We start from the raw sequence: 20,527 nt of genomic DNA, 5'->3' as shown, positions 1-20,527 counted from the left end.
AAAGGCATTCACTTTACTCCGATACACTGCTATATCAACATCTAACTTTGCCACATTTATGAAGAATTCATTTAAACACCCTGATATTTGAGCCAGATTTGTAATAAAGCTATTATCTACTTTAATCATAGATATGTGCATAGTTGAGCATCATATAAATGCAAGCTTTTTCACACATTTTACATTAGTGTTTATTTCTTTTACAGAATTCATTTTTACAATCAATTTATATTTGTGTCCATACATATGATCAAAATCTTTTCACAATAAGAAAATTGTCACACTCATCATTTGAATATTTGTGTTGTATGACAGTATGTACTATTTCAGTATTATTGTTGTTTTTTACAAAAGCATTTCTACATCGGTCCGGAGTAAACTTTAGTCCATCCAGTTTATTTTCTACCTCACTAAACCAAGTCACAATAAGAGTTCTTATTCGCTCACACTTTTAAATGTTTATTTGAATATATTTTATATTTTGGACAATCTGCCACTGTTTTCAGCCATTTGATTCAACATCTATACTCCACAAGCAATGTTTTGCTGTATGGTGGAAGTACTTTGCCTACCACTGTCACATCCCCCTATTGGTGTTCCAGTCACTTACGTTTCACAAGAAGAGCAATTGCTAATAAGCCCCCTTGTGAGCACAAATCTCTCTAATTATATCTTCATGTTCTTTTCATACGATATACATAGGAGGAAGCAATAATTGGATGACTCTTCTAGGAATGTACACTTTTGGAACTTTTAACAGTAGACCATACTGTGATGCAGAAAGCATCTCTTGCAGTGACTGCCACTGGAGTTGGCTGAGCATCTCCACGATGCTTTTGCATTTACTGAATGAACCTTATAATGAAATGTGTTGTTCTTTGGATCTTATCTATTTCCTTTGTCAGTGCTATCTGGTATGGAACCCACACTGACAAGCAATATTCTAGTATTAGTTAAACAAGTGTTTTTTAAGCTATTTCCTTTGTTAATTGACTGTATTTCCTGAGAATTCTTCCAATGGATCTCAGTCTGGTCCCTGCATTAGCTTTGAATAATGTTATACCTCCATTACACATCAGATTGTTCCATATGCATACCCCAAAATATTTTACAGAATAAATGATTCCAGTAATTACGTTTCCATCAAATTTTGGTAGTAGATCTACATCTATTCTCTACAAACCACTGTGAAGCACATGACAGAGGGTACATCACGTAGTACCAGTTATTTCCTGTTTGAAACACGTGAGGTGTCACAAGAAATCATTTAAATGCCTCCGTGCATGCTGTAATTAATCTAATCTTGTCCTTATGACCCTATTGGAGAGATAAATAGATGGTTGTAATATATTTTTAGAGTCATCATTTAATGCCAACTCTTGAAATTTTGTAAGCAGGCCACCTTGGGAAAGCTTACATCTACCTCCAGGAGTCTGCCAGTTCAGCTTCTTCACTGTGACACTCTCCCATGGGTCAAACGAACCTGTGACCATTTGAGCTGCCCTTCTCTGTATATATTCAGTACCCCTATTAATCCTATTTGTTTTGGGTCCCAAACTCTTGAGTGATATTCTATAATGGGTTACATAAGTAATCCATAATCAATCTCCATTGTAGACTAATTGCATTTCCCCATTATTCTACCAGTAAATCAGAGTGTACCACCTGCTTTATTCACAACTGTGCCTATGTGATCATTCCATTTTAAATCCCTAAAAAATGTTACATACAGGTATGAGATGATGGATTACAGTTGTGAATTCAGTGACAATACAGTCTTTGGAAACTACATTTTTCATTTGTGAAGTACACAGTTTTACATTTCTGAACATTTAAAGCAAGTTGCCAATCTTTTCTTCACTGTCAGATCTTATTGAGATGAAAATGAAAATTTTTATATCTTCCTTCAGTCAGTATTTTATTAAAAATAAGTGCATCACCTGTAAAATTTTTCAGGTTACTCTTAACACTATACTGAGGAACATTGACATACAATGTGAACAGCATTGGTCCCAGCACAGGTCCCTGGGACACACTCAAAGTTACTTATACATCTGCCAATGACTCTCCATCCTAGATAATATGCTACATCCTCCCTACCAAAGAAAGCTCAACCCAATCATAAATTTTATTTGATACCCCATACAACCATATTTTTGGTAATAACTGTATGTGTGGTACTGAACCAAATGATTTTTGATAATCTAGAAAAACTGCATCTACATGATTGGCCCGATCCAAAGCTTTCAATACACCATGTATCAAAAGTGCAAGTTGGGTTTCATGTGATCAATGTTTTGAGAATCAACACTGGTTGGCGTGTAGGAGGTCATTCAGTTAATTATGTTTGAGCTCAGAGTAGTTTCTAAGATTCTACAACAAATTGATGACAAGGATACTGGCCATTATATTGATCCTAAAAAGGCACAAACATTTGCTCATTCCTGTTATGATCCACCTGTTCAATGAAAATTTGAATAAAGGTGTGTCTGAATTAAAATATACAGTAGTCAAGTTGTTACTCAAAAAAAGGTAGTACTGTCAAAGTCAAAAACTACTAACTAATCAACTAATTCTGGTCCTGAGCAATTTATTGGAAAAGATCATTGCACTAAGATTAGAACACTTCCCTGTCAAAAAAAAAAAAAAAAAAAAAAAAAAAAGGTGTTGTAAGGAATCCAACATGGTTATAGGAAAGGCTGTTTAACTGCTTCTGCCATATGTGACATAGAACATAAGGTACTTATGAAGTTAAATGAGAAAAGAAAGCATGGCATGTTTGTTGCTAGGTCAGTCACATGCATTTAACACAGTATCTAATCAGCTGTTACTTGTTGAACTGGAAACTTGTGGTAGCAAAAGAATAGCCAAAAATATTTTAAAGTTGTACCTGTAAGACAGATATCAGGTCACACAACTCTCATTTAAAGTGAGCAACATTATTAAGAAGTATAATTCCAGTCCACCAATAGTAAAGTGTGGCGTGTTCTGGGGCTTTTATTGTTCATATTATATATAAATGACCTGTCCATAGAACACAACAGCCAGTTACTGAACTACACAAATGACAGAACAGTTGTTAACTGGGGCCCCAGCATCAACAATCTGGCCCAAAATTGTACTGATGTCTTACTTGAATTGAACGATTACATCTGAAAAAAATCATTTAACCTTAAACATCAGTCAGACAAGTTTAATTGACTTTCCAGCGTACCACAAACGTGCTGAATGGAAATTCTGTACTGTGTCTGATGGTACACAAATAAAACTGTATGATAAATTGGCTTTCCTTGGCATGATGTTAGACCGTCACCTCTCTTGGGAGTATCATACTGATTTCTTGTGGCAAAAATTAAGTAAATCAATTTATGCAATGAGGACAGTGGCACAAGTTCTTAATTAAAATCAAATGAGTGTTATCTACTATGCTTTAGTTTGTCCACATTTCACTTATGAAATTAAAGTGTGGGGGATGTGCTGCTGCCAAGCGGACAATATGTAAGCTAGTTTGTTTGCAGGTTTGCAGTTTGTTTGAAGATGACACCAGCCCATTGACTGAAGGAAATAAAGAAGAAAATCTTATGCATCTGCATAAGATATTATGAAAGAAGTGTCTGAATGGTTTACCAGAAAGAGACTGGTAGTTAATCCCCCGAAAACAGTACTCCTGAATTTCCACACAGATCAAAATAAAAATGCAGCACAGCCATAATATGTATAGATAACCAAAACATTTGTGCCGTCACTGAAATTAAGTCTCTTGGGATTCATACCAAGGAAAATCTTAAATGGAGCTCTCATATCACATCCCTAAATTCAAAACTGGCAAAACTGAGCTATGTGGTAAGAATTCTTTGTAACAATTATAGTGAAGAAACAGTTAGGGCTGTGTTCTTTGCTTGTGTATATTCGATACTGAAGTATGGTATCATTTTCTGTCTTTAAAGATCTACAGATCTTAACCCTTCCCTGCATTTATATACTGGAAGTAGTGATGCACGTAAACACAAAGTACACTGAGAAAAGAGAACCGTTTTCCTCAAAACAAAAAGTGTACATGATTACAGTACAAGGTCAGATAGTGACATACATATTAGTCATTGCAACACCACATTATGCCAAAAAGGCGTATATCATGTAGGAACAAATCTATACAACAGATAATCAAGACATATAAAATCTCTTCCTGACCTACAGATCTTTCAAAAGTCTGTAACAGCCTGCCTTCTGAGAAACTGCTACTATTCAATCTTAAGGTTTCTTATGAAAGGATAAAGGGAATTTGTATATTTAATTGTAGAAATAAATTATAAACATTGTAATCTTACCCTCCCTCACAAAATTTGTTGATTGTCACTCTTGTCAAAATAACTAATTCTTTTAATAAGGTTTGCAAGTAGTAAGATGTACAAATAACTTTTTTACTTATCTTCTTTTCTCATAGTTGGCTCCAGTTTGTCACTTGTAGGGGTTGATTCTCAAGGCTAAAATTTTTGACATTGTAGGTTCCAAATGACACGATAACTACTGAAGAGCTGTCTTTTTTTATCCTGATTTTTATTTTTTCACATTTTTCAATATTATACCATCTTTACAATCTCCACTTTTAAATCAGAAATTACATTCTTAAAAACATGTCCAACCATATCAGATGCATGCCAACTACTAACTCAATCTATGGTACTAACAATATTCCAAAGAGTTTACAAACTTCTTTGACAAAAGAAGAATCTTCACCAAGTTATATCATTATTTTATAAATGAGTCCAGAAATAAATTTAATAATTAGCATCAGATCATGCAATTAATAATACGAATTTTAAGTGTGTGGATATTTCATAATTTCAAATGTTTGTAAAGGAAGAGTAATTTTAACTGTACATATAGAGTTACTACACATTGATTCTAACAAAGTAATTTCTTTTTATACATTTTAGCATGAAATATAATACATCATGAACAAAATCATAAGAAATTCCTTTAGAAAACAGCTGAGGTAGTATTAACTTGTACAAGATTTGAAAATATTTTTGGTATTAATTACTTCTGTTGAATGAAGTTAATTTTAAAAGAGGGTGTCCCTTTAGAATACGTCCTGACAAAATGTGGAAACAATGTGTTTATGATATATTGTGAGAGACTATAAGGTTTACCAAAAAGTGTACAAAATGATGTCAAAAGATAGAATACACGTGTATAGAAGTATCTGATACATAACATATTACAGAAAACTTAAGAAAAATATCTCCTATAGATGTCATAATCTATACATATATGAGGACATGGCATTCAGATTTTCAGATCTGTGGAACATTCTGTCACAAAACAATTGATACAACGTCAAAACTACAACATTGCAATACTAAACTATATAAATAAATACAGAGACAATGTAAATTACTAAAATTACAAATTGAAACTTCAGATCCATAAAATCATAACTTAAAAATCTTCAAAGGAGAAGAGAAAAAAATTCAGAGCCTAAATGTACAATGAGTGAGTCAACTCGAAAAACTCACAGTGCCGTGCACAGATCAGAAGAATATATTCAACCATGAGTAGGAATATTGTACAAAATCAATCAGCCACATAAACCAGATTATTTAAGGATATGTTGACTCATGAAAGGACAAAATAATGAAAAAATATTAGGGTCTAAGCTTACAGTTGGGGATTGTCCCATGACTTCAAACCACACCGGTTACAAACCAGCAGAAAATGTTTCAACACAACAAAATGAGTAAAGTTTATAATCATAAATACACATAAACAGAGTCATAATTAGCTTTGAATGATGACATAATTCAGTAGCTTGAGAACCAAAATCAGTGTATGAAAGGAGACATGTATAAACCTTGTTATATTGTCTATACTAGGAAATGTCTTTCACACTATTTGCTAATTGACCCTACAGACTAACCTACATACATAGAGACCTAGAAGATTCATTTACAATTGATAAAAAAATACCTACTGATTTAAAGTTGCATAATGCATTGGATAGTCAATCACCCTACTTGGAAAAAAAAAAAAAAAAAAAAAAATTGCATTTATGCTGTATAACACTGTCTTTAGCAGTCTTGGCTAACAGTTCACAAACATCAGTCACAACACAGATCCAATCAACAGGTACTTGAGTACAGTACCCAGCACCCACGATCTCTTCTAAGTTTACTGGTGCAGCAGGGTACAGCCATACAGCAGTTTGGGGGAGTAGATCTGCCAACACCTCTAAGTTTCCTCCCTGCAGTTCTCATCACATGCTCCAGCAGATTGGTAATTTCCTGTCTAGCATATGCATCAAATCCTGAAAATATTGTTTTGTGTACTAAATATGTGGTCAATACCTTCTTCACATCACTTGGCATATGCTCTCCCTATTTACATTCCAAAAGCAATTATGAAAGATTTACATCAGATAAGACTAAAAACTGTTCACACATGAAACATTAATAATCAGAGTTAAATGTAAAGACAAAATGAACTAACAAGGCAATACACAGATATACTTAGATATGATTCCTAATATTTGCACTACACATTATGAACATTGTCCCATTTCAAAATTGTAAAAGGATCTACTCATTTAGTCTCAGGGTATATAAGTATCAAACTTGAAAACACAAATCTATTACAAAACATAATTATATAGTGTATCATAGATTTAAACTCAGCCAATAGATAAGACAGACCTTTAGAAATCACTTCATATTACATAATAAACAAAACAAAATTATATAGTCTTTATAAATCTACAAAGATAGTGTATATTTTCTTCTGGACTAGGAGTCATTATGCATCCATGTTCATAGGTCTTGTTCTCTTTGACATTTCAATACTTGCTTTGCTTACCAGTAGCTCATATTACTTTTGCATGTACAATGGACGTCTCCACAGAATTCTTCCTATACTTGATCTTGTCTCTAAATCGTTCTGATATGCCACAAATTGGGCTACCTTTATTTCAGTCAAACTGTTCCCTTCCCACTAAACAATCTTAGTCTTAATGTAAGGACATCCAAAATCTGACTCATCATCTCTGTTATTAGACACTTCATGTAAAAGACCACTTTTTATTTCATCAAATTCTACATCCGCACTGCAGGGTTTTATCAATTTTACTGGTATCGTAGTTTTACTTTGGTTGCAATGAATGGATCCCATAGCACAACTAACATCACTTATTACAGAAGGAACACAAAATATATCACTGTCAAAATTATACTTCCTACTTAGATCTTCTTTCACTTCATTCCACCAATTTGGATACAAGTTTTGACTAACCATAGCTAACTTATTCCAGAATGCACATTTATGTATGTTATCATCAATCTGGTACCAAAAAAACTTCAAAAAGTTTTCACCTTTATTCTCTAGGCTTACAGATAACTCACCTTTACTCTTTGGATCATTACTCTGCATGACATTAACAAAAAACTGCTTCGACTGGACTAGTATTTCATGACTCTCACTTACATCATCACATACCTCACTTACCTTACCTGTATTGTCAACATCATTCACAAATAACTCTGAAACTTCATTATTCTTAAATTCCACAAATACCTGATACTAAAATTAATGCAATGAGGAAATGAACTAATAAGGCAATAAGCAGATATACTAAGATATGATTCCTAATATTTGCAATACAAATTATGAACATTGTCCCATTTCAAAATTGTAAAAGGATCTACTCATTCAGTCTCAAGGTATATATGTATCAAACTTGAAAACACAAATCTATTACAAAACATAATTATACAGTGTATCATAGATTTAAACTCAGTCAATAGATAAGACAGACCTTTAGAAATCACTTCATTTTACACAATAAACAACGTTCCATTATCATCATCATTATCATCATCATCATCATATTCTTCCAAAATTGCTTTACCAACAACATCATTAACAACGCAAGTCTCATCTCCATCAAAGTCATTCACCTCACCTACATTCATCTGCAATAAACTACCAGTCTCAGACTTACCAACTTCAATTATTTCATAGTTTTCATTCACATCTACATCAAAAATCACCTGATTTACATACTTCAATAACCCTGTTTACTGACCAAGAGAAAAAAAATCTTTAGTACATACTACGTCAAAATTCACACTAATCTCAGTTTCTGGTTTGTGATTAGTACCTACATTATAATTAAACATAATACCTCAAAACTTTTGATCAAAACATAAATGAGAAATCTGATATTCCTCCTGTTCAACTTCAGATTCCTGTGCCATATTATTAGTACTGTTGTTATTGTCTAATAGTACGTGTAAATTAGAGGTCCTGTGCTTGTTGTGTTTCCTCACCCCAAAACTGTGGACCTTCATTGAGGCAGACTGCCATATCCTGAGTAGTTATCTCTATGATTGTTTCTTCTATTAAACTGTTTTCTGGATTATTTCTATTCCGCTGATGTTCAAAATTTCTGTCTCTGTCAATATTTTGACCCTGATAGAAGTTGCCAATATCTCTGTTTCTGCAACTATTCCCATTATGATTTCTGTCATTTCGATTATTATTGTACATACTTCTTTCCTATACCATTCAGCCTGTCAACATATTGTAAAAATTGTTCAAGACAATCATCATTTCCATGTATTAAAATCCCATTGCAACCTTTCTGGTAATCTCCTGTTAAGTGCATCAGTCAGTGTCATTTCATCAAATGGTTTGTCGAGGTGTGTTAATTTCTTATGTTAGTTCTTATGAAACTCTTTCAGAGTACCATCCCTTTCCTATAATGAGGACCATTCAAAAATTAATTTTTAATTCTCCCCTGTTCAGCTTCTGATCAAATTTTCCAAAACATTGATATGTTTCACACTGGCTTAAATTTGAATTTACCCAAAACAGAGCATTCCTTCAAGACATCTTTTAACAAATTTAATTTTTTGAGGTTCACTCATGTCTGGCACAAAATTATCTATACAGTGGTGCAGAAAAGCCACTGGATGCAAATTATCTGATGGAAAGCTTTTGATAAGAATGCTGGATGATGCAATACCATTGTTTGCATACAGATTTTTGTGAATAAAATTTTCCTGAAACACTGAATTTTTTTTATCTGAAACATTTAGATTATGGCTGCATATTGTTTCCACATTTAAAATTTTTTGAAGTTCTGTTCCATTTCTTCCGCTACAGCCTTCTGTTCAACTCTGATATCATTAACACTTCATCTGTTTTGCAGATTTGACAATGAACTTATTTTCTAAGATATTACCTTTTTCATTCACACTTTTCATCCCTCTGACAACCCATTATTTAGTTCTGAAACCTGATTACAAAGTTGATCTATTTGGTATTGTACCCTATCCATTTTACTATTGTTTTCAGTTTTTAGGTCATTTCATTGTCCTTGTAGTGAAGTAAATTTTTCAATTAACTGATCATTAACTGCACTAAATTTACTATTATTATCTGTCTTCATTTCCTCTAGTTTTGTCAAAATTAACTGAAGAACATCAGTTTGTACTATATCTTTGCTGACTACACTTTCACTCGGCTGAAACATCTCCTGGCTAGGTCCTACAGCTTTCACTTCTACATCACTGCTACCATCATCTCTTTTCATTTTGTTAACAATCACATGAGTCTACAAAAATATTAATATCATAAATAATTTGCACTTATCTTTCTTTTTTGATGTCCCTATAGTAGTTGTAAAGTACTCTTTCATTCGATCTGGTCCGTCATTGTTGGTTGTATCTCATCACTGTTGATACGATTTTGTTGGTTGGCTCTTGGTCTTGTTTCTTCACAAGATCAGAAATTCATTCATATACACACATCAAAAAAAGTTTTGCATCACTCCAGTTCCCAGAACTCCTGAGGATAGATGTTGACTGTGGGCATTGTATCACAGACACAGTCCCTTTGACCATTCAGAGATGTAAGCAACCATGCATGAGCAGTGGCTGTTAGATGGAGGGGATCCAACAGCCGATCAGTTCCAGTCATTCCACCAGGAAGGAGGCACAGGACTCATGTTGTCTGTCATTCAATCATGCCTAGATAGTCAATAGCTTGGTTTGATCGTGTCCACATTGTTACTGTGTGCCAGGAAGGGCCCTCAACAAGGGGAGTTTCCAGGCATCTGGGAGTGAACCAAATTGATGTTCAGACATGGAGGAGGTACAGAGAGACAGAAACTGTCAATGACATGCCTTGCTCAAGCCACCCAAGGGCTACTACTGCAGTGGATGACCGCTACCTGTGGATTATGGCTTGGAGAAACCCTGACAGCAGGCCACCATGTTGAATAATGCTTTTGGTGCAACCACAGGACATCATGTTATGACTCACACTGTTCACAATAGGCTGCATGATGTGCAACTTCACTCCTGACGACCATGGCGTGATCCATCTTTGCAACCCCAACACCATGCAACATGGTACAGATGGACTCAACAACATGCCGAATGGACTGCTCAGGATTGGCATCACGTTCTCTTCACTGATGAGTGTCACATGTGCCTTCAACCAGACAATCATCAGAGATGTGTTTGAAGGCAATCCGGTCTGGCTGAACAACTTAGACACACTGTCCAGTGAGTGCAGCAAGGTGGAGGTTCACTGCTGTTTTGTGGTGGCATTATGTGGGGTCAACGTACACCTCTGGTGGTCATGGAAGGCGCCGTAATGGCTGTGTGATGCGTGAATGCCATCCTCCGACCAATAGTGCAACAATATTGGCAGCATATTGGCGAGGCATTCATCTTCATGGACGACAAATCGCACTCCCATCATGCACATCTTGTGAAAGACTTCATTCAGGATAATGACATCGCTCAACTAGAGTGGCCAGCATTTTCTCCATGCATGAACCCTATCAAACATGTCTAGGATGGATTCAAAAGGCCTGTTTATGGATGATGTGACCCACCACCAACCACTCAGAGGGATCTAAGCTGAACCCAGCCATTGAGGAGTGGGACAATCTGAACCAACAGTGCCTTGATGAACTTGTGCATAGTATGCCACACCAAATCCAGGCATGCATCAGTGCAAGACAACATGCTACTAGGTATTAGAGTTACCAGTGTGAACAGCAATCTGGACCACCACCTCTGAAGGTCTCGCTATATGGTGGTACAACATGCATTGTGTGGTTTTCATTATATAGGACATATCAGCAGATAGCAGGACTTTCCACCATTATAAATAAATAATGTCGTGTGACTAGGGCCTCCCGTCGGGTAGACCGTTCACCTGGTGCAAGTCTTTCGACTTGATGCCACTTCGGTGACTTGCACGTCGATGGGGATGAAATGATGATGATTAGGACAACACAACACCCAGTTCCTGAGTGGAAAAAATCTCCGACCCAGGCAGGAATCGAACCCGGGCCCTTAGGATTGACATACTGTCACGCTGACCACTTTTGTTTTTATTTATTTTTATTTTTTTGTTTTATTAAATGTAGTGGACTGGTGGGGTCTCGGGGGGCAATGTGGGCAGCGGTCAAAACCTGAGGCCTGGCCACGGTGTCCCCCTCACCACCACCGAGCCTGTGGTGCTTAGGGAAATGGGAGACACAGGAATCAACAGTAGTGGAAGGGATTGTTATTTATTTATTTGCATGTGTTTTTGTAAGATTCACTAATATCATGAAATTATGGGAACACGTCAGCGAAAGAGAAAAGAAATATAAATTCTGGTTAAAGAAAAAGAAAGGAAAAAGGAAAAGCAAAAAGAAATAAAATCCGCGCAATCTGCAACGTGCTCTCCCATCCGCGGAGATCAGAAGTAGAATAGATCATAGGCGGTTGAAACTCAGACACCGTCGGGGGAGGAGGGGAGGGTGCCCTCTGAGCCAGGCACCCCCCCAGCTCAGTGGAGGTCTAACAAAGACCGATCGAAGATAGTTAGCAAATAATGTTCGGTAATGCGTTGTGTTTTCGAGAGCTGCATGGGCTGTTTGTAAATAGGTCCAGAAGTCGAGGAAGGATTTAGGGCCCTCATGAAAGAGATAAGCGACCGCCCACCCTTTGACCCATGTAATAGCATGACATTTGGTGGCGGGAAAATGTCGGTCCTCCGGGTATAGAAACATTTGACGTTCGATTGTGTCTGGTGGCACCCGGAGAAAGCAGGCAATGATTTGCTGCACGAAGCGCCATACATCTTGCAATGAGGCACATGTCATACGGTGTTCATCAGTGTCCTGTTGCTGGCAAAGGAGACAAAGAGGGGATTCTGACAAGCCAATGTTGTGCAGGCACTGCTTCATGGCAAATTTCCTGTTGACTATGTGATACCACAGTGCCCGGACGTTCGTAGGGAGGAAGAGCTGGTGGACGGTAGTCCATACTATAGGCCACTGGATGGAGGGATCTTTGGTCTCCATCACATTCCGGGGAACACAGCGCAGCAACAGGCTGTAAAAATCCTTAGTACTAGGTGGGCGTGTATCTGGGAGACTGGTATGTATGTAACTGTAGTCGACGAAAAAGGTCAAAATATGGGACATATAAGGCACGATATGGCTGACAGACACCGTGATGAGTTGGAAGCAGGTAGGAGGACCTCAAGCAAGCTGCGTGTTAGAGATGTACCCTGGCCCATCCACTGTTTTCTCATGGTACTCATGTACAAGGCTGCAGCTCGCATACAGACATTGACGAGCCTGACGCCACCATACCGTGAGGGCAGGGTAAGTGTCTCATAACAGACTTTAAACATTGAACCAGCCATGAGATAATAGCCAAAAGCCGCCTGAAGGTTGTGCCCAATTGCAGTTGGCAGAGGGAGAACTTGCGCGATGTGAACCAATTTTGATGTCACATAAAGATTAATAAACTCAACCCGTTGAAGTGTGTCCTGGTGGCGCAAGAGGTTCTGGTGGATGTCGTTGCGGATGACGTGTAACAGGCGACGGAAATTCGTTGCTGCTGTGCGTGTGACCGCGGGGGTAAAGGTAATGCCCAGGTACCGGAAAGTCCGCACAAGCAGCAGGGGTGCCACTTCACCCTACTGGAGGCCTCGTCCAATGTGCATTGTCGAAGATTTGGCAACATTCATGGCAGTGCCAGCGGTAGCCCCATAACGGGTAATCAAGTAGAAGACTTCCCGAATCTCAGAGCTGGAGCGAATGAGGAGGAGGAGGTTATCAGCATATGCCCGACAGCGAAAAGTGTGTTGGCGTAGGGTGAGGCCAGATTGCTTGGTCGTCAAGCCACCAATAAGGGGCTCAGGGGCAATGGTATACAGGAGGGTACAGAGGGGGCACCCCTGCTGTATCGAACAGCAGATAGCTACCAGCCCTGCTAAACGTCCATTGACTTGGACACGTGAACTGGCACTGTTGTAAAGACGCCGGATGACGTCGAGAAACGGAGGGGGGATGCCCATTCGGGCTGCCATTGAAAACAGGAAACAATGACGCACTTTATTGAAGGCGCTGTCGAAGTCTATAGCGACGACCGCTGCCCGGAGTCTGCAGGCTGCCGCTATCGCAATTAAGTCGCGGCATTCCCCTGTGGCAGTCTGTATGTTAACCTGTCCACCAGGCGTTGTTTGCACTGGCGAGAGGATACGAGGGAGTGTAGTTTGGAGCCGCATTGCCAGTAAGCACACGAAAATCTTGTTATCGGCATTGAGTAGGGTGAGCGGTCTGTAACTCGTGACCATCGAACCTCGGGCTGGTTTGTGGACTGGTATAATGATGGCCTCACCAAAGGCAGGTGAGATTGCTTGGTCAGATGTCACCAGTTCTTAATACATAGTCATCCACCGTGGTGCCATGAGGTCCCGAAAGGTACAGTAAAACTCAATCGGTAAGCCGTCAATGCCGGGCAATCTGTTGACTGCACCCTTGGCGACTGCGTTGTTGACTTCGTCTAGCGTGACCGCCACTGTCAAAGCATCCGCCTCCGTGTGGGGGGGGTGCATGTGACGTGATGCAAAATGGAGTTGTCTGCTGCAGTTTCAGCGTCTTCATCACTATAACTACGACAGTAGTGCTCGACGAATGCGTGGACAATGTCATTCTGAGTGGTCACTTGCGTTCCATGAGGCGTGGTCAGAGTGCTGATGATCTGCCGACGACGCCTTCGTTTGTCGGCCACTATATCATGCATGGATGGAATTTCTAAATCCGCGTGATCGTGGCGCCGTGTCCATATCACGACCCCTTGCAGTTTCCGGCGTTCCAGCGCAATTATCTTCGCCTTAGTTCTTTGCCATTCCAACTGGTTGTCCGGGGTTGGCGGTTGAGCATCCAGATCTCGGAGAATCGCGTAATAGAAGTCAACAGTGGTGCGATGCCAGTCGGCCATGTCCTTCCCATATCTCATCAGTGTCCTCCAGACCGCCGGCTTGGCGCAGTCCAACCACCATGTCAATGTCGAGTGGTAGCGGGGAAGGTGTCGTTTGCAGGTTGTCTACATGTCAGTGACTTGTTGGCGACACGACATGTCGTGCAAGTGTGAGGTATTGAGTTTCCATGGCGCACGGCTGCGCCATACTGATTGCGGCGGAAGGAGGACCGTACAGATGTAAGCGCAATGGTCGGAAAAGGCCAGCGGCCAGCATTCGGCGCCCCGTATCACAGGTCTAAGAGTTTGTGAGACATATATCCTGTCTAGTTGGCTTGCGGAATGACTTGTAAGAAAGGTATGGCCGGAAAGGTTGCCATGTTGAACTTCCCAGGTATCATGAAGCAGGAGGTCTCGCACCACTATACGTAGCTCCTGGCATATAGTATAGTGGGGAATCTGATCTTTAGGATGCAGAACGCAGTTAAAATCACCTCCTAGTAGGCAATGGTCATAACGCCCTAAAAACAGGGGAGCGATTTCCTCGGAATAAAACTGGGCTCATTCATGCCGTTGGTCGGTGCCTGAGGGAGCGTAGACATTAATGATGCATGTCCCCATGGCAGTGAGTGCCATGCCCCGAGCTGATGGAAGGAAGGCGACATTGGTCACAGAAATCCCGTGGCGGACGTAGATGGCCACCCCGCGGCCCATAGGATCACTTGTGGAGGTGTAGGCGGTATAGCCATTGATATCTGGGAGACTAGCCAAGTGAACTTCCTGCAGAAGGGCGAAATCGATATCCGAAGCCCAGAACATCTCCTGCATAAGGCGGATTTTCACCCTGGAACGGATGTTGTTGGTGTTGATGGTTGCTATCCGGTAGGCCTGGTGTCGGATTGCTGGAGGCTGGTTGACTCCACTGTCTGCGCAAGGGTGTGTGCATCACAGTGGAACGTTATCCTGCTGGCCCGCAGGGGAGTATGGGGAGAGTATGATTAGTGGTGCGGCCGTGACGGCACAGGGTCCTGTAACGGCTCCTGCTCCTTGACCTCCTCCTTGTGCCACGCTGTGGAAGTGGAAACTGGGGTATTGTCCATTTTGTCTGCAGAAGATGTTGTAATTGTGCGTGGTGTAGTGTCGCCTGTGATACTTTCATGATTTAGTTCAGCATCAGCACGGGGTGCAGGCACACCGATAGATGTCTCTGCGCTCATTACATCTTCGTCAGCAGTAGCGGGTTCTGAGGCCTCGTGCTGGTTGATGGTTACCTCCTCCTCGGCTTGTAACATCTCCTCTTGGCCGGAAATGGTGCGACGTCTTTGCTTGCGACGTTTTGGGGAACGTTGTTTCCTTGTGCGACCCTCCGTGTCCGACGATGGAAGGGAGTCGCGTCGTTGTGGCAGAAAGGCCGCTGTAGGAACGATGAGCGAGTCAATCTCCATCGTGTTTCCGAGGTCAGGGTCAGCGTCTGGTTGCGCCGGCATCTTCGGAGCGGCGTCGATGGCCGGCCGAGGCGGCAGGTCGTCCGAGGCGCTCTCCGTCAGTGTCTGGTCGGGCTCGTTGGTGGCGTTGTTTGTGGTGACCGGGCGACGTTGCAAAGTGGTAGGAGAAGCTAGAGCAGCAGCATAGGTCACCGGTAGCACTGTAGGTTGTGACGTGGGTGGTTCTTTGGCAGCTGGAAGTTGTGTAATATGCCGATGTAGGCATTCGGATCTAAGGTGGCCTTATTTGCCGCACCCGGAACAGGTCCGAGGCTGGCCGTCGTATATAATTATTGCACGGCATCCACCGATCTGTAAGTAGGATGGGACGTGGCTTCGGAGATCTATGGTGACCTGTCGGACCCCATTTAGGACAGGATACATCCAAAACTGTGTCCACGTCTCCGCAGTGTGGCCATGGACTGTGCCGTATGGGCATAGTGCCGCGACGACTTCCTCAGCAGGAAGTTCGAATGGCAATTCGAAAATGCGTATCGTTCGCATACCTAAGCCTGCATGGTCGACGGTTACCTCCCCCACATTGCCATCAGCATGACAGAAGCGGAGCCCCTGTTTGGTCTCACATAGTATGCTTTCGCACGCCGCGTCGTTAATGATTTTCACATAGACCGTGCTCCTGACGATGGACAAATGTATGCCGATAATATCGGTCGCCTGGATCTTCACTTCCTCTTGCAGAAAACGCTCCACCTCGAGTGCTTTGGGTCGGGCATAATCATTGCAGAAAGTAAATTGGAGTGTTGATTTACGGTAACGGTTCGCCATGGATCGTACAAGGTAAGCTGGCACTTAAGCAATGGCCGTCAGAAAGTAAACAAGGCGAGCTCGCACGCCACACGAAGTCAACACATACGCGTCCGCTCTGTTGCCCTGCCGAAGGCAGACTGACCACTCAGCTACCGGGGCAGACTTTCCACTGTTATAGTGGTGGGAATCAAATCCAAGTTACTCAATGAGTTTTGAACAAGAGTATTTAGGAGAAAGTTTCAGCAGACTGTTTGGCTTGGTTTATTTGTTCAGCTGTAACCATGTAGAGGAGAAAGTATTTGAACAATCCAGATATATTTTCTTATATTTGTGGATGTTTTATGATAGCCTCTCTGAAACAGAACATAACCTCATTCGTTAAAAGTGTCTCTTTTGCTTATTTTGTAGTGAAACTGGCAGATTAAGATCAACCTTGGGCCCTTCATAGCATAAAGTGTGTAGCATTTGTGTTGTGGATTTAAGAAACTAGTCAAAGGGAAAATTAAAGTCCATTACTCTTTGAGTTCCAATGGTGTGGCATTGACCAAAGAACCACCTAGATGACTGTTACTTCAGCATTTGCAAAGTAAAAGGCATCAATGCAACAAACATGAGTGGAATGATTTATACTGATTTGGAGTCTGCTAGAAAAGCTATACTACATGGTTCTGGTGTTAATGTACCTTTCTATCCAAAGAAACTTCAGATAATGCATTCTGAATGAAGTAGTATGTCAGATGTTTCTTGTAAACATCCTGATTGGGCAGGTGCACAAGACACATCCCAACATTTTGTACAATTTGAGCCAAGCCATTTGGTCAGAGAGTTGAATCTTTCAACTCCACAACTCCCACTTCAAAGGCTCTAAGAAAAGAACTTACTCACTTCAGGAACACATGTAACATTTTATAAGCACAGTGATCATTTTGCCATAACCACACCATGATCAATAATGCTAGTTTCAATGTGGGCATCATAAAATTCTTCAGGTCTATTTATTGGACATTAGATCTAATATATTTCCATTATGAGTGGGGTTCTGGGCCATATGTTCTAGGCAGTTTTCAGGGAAGCATTTGATAATGTTTCACAGGATGTCTTATTTTATCAATTGATTGTTGGTTGATTAAAGTCTCTACTGAAGATTTCAGTATGACTGGAGAACTTCAGTACAAGTTAACTGAGGTTTTCTCTAAAGTTTTCAATAACATCAGGTGGTGAGTCTGGTTGGTGATAGAAGGATCCAGTTACATGTTACACCCACCCTTGATACCAAGTCTTGCCCAAACAGTCTTGCAAACAGCTTCAATTTTTATCTCTATGGATCTGAATTTCCTGTCTACTGCAATAAATACACCATCTCCATGTCTCATTAGTCTATCCTTTTTCCCAAAAATCTCAATGCTATCAACTTAAAGTTTTAACCAGCTTTCTGTACCTAGGATCATGTGAGCATCACTGCTTTTCAGGAGTGCTTCAAACACTGGTAATTTGTTGTGAATGCTTCAGCACTTAACTATTAGTATATTTGTACTCTTGCCAGTGGGGAGCACCTTTTGAATCTTACACTAATAGCTCTGGGTCCTTTACAACTGTAATTGCCTAGACTGGATGGAGAGCCATCTAATTTGAAAAACCTTGTGTGCACCATGCACAGTCAGCTGCCTGGTAGCAGCCTCTGATGTGTAGTGAACAGCTGACCTATAGGAAGATCCTACAATTCTCAACCCTATGATGCAAAGCTTGGAATGTGCTGCCTAGATTGCCACATAACCTTCAAAGTCTATGGTTCAATCCTTCCACTTGACTGAGAAAGGGGGAACAATGGTCACTTCTACAGACAATGCTGCAAATTGTGAGCTTTGTTGAAACTCCATGCACATGGCCGATCTTCTCAATTTTCTCTTGCAGTCACTGTAATGATTCAAGTATGACTTCAGAGTACAGATGACAGGCATTGTTTTTCGTCTAAAATGGGCCACAATCTGAAGTTGGATCCACTCTGTTCGCTCAACAGCTGGTGCAAAGCTGTTGAATGAGGCTGCTGGGCCCATACTCTGAGTCCACATGGTGTTCATTCCTGTCCCTTGCTGTCATTTCCCTAAAGAGTACAGTTATTCACTATACATTTGAACTGCTGATGATTAATAGATCAAATCCTCTTGAGTTTGTCTCCTGTTGAGACAGGACAAATCAAGTTCCCCAGCAGGTGAAATGAGTACCAATGACAGAGTTTCAATTTCAGGGAGAGACAGCCCTTCAAACCTATTAGTTAGGGGTCAGCATAACACCCTGAGTTCTCCCTGATCCCCGCTTAGCGTGTACAGGGCACCTATACCTTTCACTGGCTTGCCACTTGTAGTCAAATGGATTAGTAATGGTGGATCCAGGATCCACAGATGAGGAAAGTACTTGAGGTATGTTTGGTACCTGGGAAGCTCTCTCAAGACAGAGATTCACAGCAGCTCCTCAAGGGGCCCACTATTAGCTTTTATTTCCAAATTTGACTGTACTTGTATCTGTAATTTTTTTTTTGACTTATCACTATGTTAATGTCTGCAGACGAAAATGTAAATTTACCATAAGACGATGAATTGAAGAGGACTATATAATGGTTCGAATCCACTCAGATAGCAATGAAACTTGAGAGTTGAGATAATCCCTTATTATTCATAGGTAAGTTAACAATCAAAATATACATCTTTGCCATTTATATGGCTTGTGCGACCATGAGCTAAGGACAGCTGTCCGACCAACAGCCTATTCACCACTGCCAAATCTCTCGCTCGTTGTGGCGAGTGTACCATTAGGTGTCTTTGGAAGGGTGGCCCACAAACCACTATCCCTCATGTACAGATACCTCCAGAGAGGGGAGCACTGTCCAGAGACTCAGGCCAATGTAACAACCAAACATACCAGCTGCCAAAGAAATATTAATTTCTTTCCAGAATAATACAAGTAACACAAGTCCTGCTAAATCACAGAAAATAACACAAGTAAATACACACAACATTGCACCCTTCAACCAGGTATTCTCTCCATAGAGTTTGCAACTGGTATCTGGAAATCACAATCAAATAAACAAATATACATTTAAACATAAAAATAATGAAGTACACAGAGCCTGCTGCAAGGTACGTACATGACAAAAGGAGAAAACACACAAATAAAAAACATGAATACACTGATCACTTTTGTATCACATCATTTGGTGAAGGACAAAGCTTGCAGATTACTCCTCCTGCACAGGCCATGAAGGCCCAAAGGTACTGACTGGCTGTCGTGTCATCCTCAGCCCATGGGCATCACTGGATGCGGATATGGAGGGGCATGTGGTCAGCACACCGCTCTGCCAGCCGTATGTCAGTTTCCAAGACCAGAGCCACTACTTCTCAATCAAGTAGCTCCTCAGTTTGCGTCACAAGGACTGAGTGCACACCGCTTGCCAACAGCACTCGGCAGACCAGATTGTCACCCATCCAAGTGCTAGCCCAGCCCGACAGTGCTTAACTTCGGTGATCTGACGGGAACCAGTGTTACCAATGCGGTACGGCCGTTGGCCTAAGCCATGCAGATTGGTCTCTTGAAAACCCTTGCAGTGTGCGAATAGTGGCCAATTGCACTATTCCATCACACCCAGGGTGGACTTCTTCAATCATGGCCGGCTTCCAACATACGGTTGACAGATCATCTTCTCTTACTATGACCAATGCACCAGATTGCACATTCTGACTTGAGACAGGCCACTTGGCCCACTGCTGCAGATAATGCAGGTACTCAGATGACCAGCACCACCAAAAGATCTGGAAGCCTTGCTGCAGTAGTTCCCACCTTGTGAGGAAGATGAGGTTGGCTGTACTGAGATCTGGCTGAGGGATGCTTGTCATTACGGTTCCAATCAGGAGATGACATGGAGTGTGGTCTTGGGGATCAGTAGGATCGCAAAACAGTGGCATGAGAGGATGAGAGTTCTACATCTACATGATTACTCTGCTATTCACG

General features: G+C 40.9%; 1 pseudogene; it reads right to left on the bottom strand.

Moving 5' to 3' along the window:
* Positions 1-19,968: 19,968 nt before the first annotated feature.
* LOC124558255 lies at positions 19,969-20,086 on the bottom strand (annotated as a pseudogene).
* Between the last annotated feature and the right edge of the window lie 441 nt (positions 20,087-20,527).

Source organism: Schistocerca americana, chromosome 1 (assembly GCF_021461395.2).
Source record: "Schistocerca americana isolate TAMUIC-IGC-003095 chromosome 1, iqSchAmer2.1, whole genome shotgun sequence".
In the NCBI taxonomy this organism is placed as follows: Eukaryota; Metazoa; Arthropoda; class Insecta; order Orthoptera; family Acrididae; genus Schistocerca; species Schistocerca americana.
The sequence above is the reverse complement of the archived record's forward strand: the minus strand, read 5'-3'. Positions and strand labels throughout refer to the sequence as shown.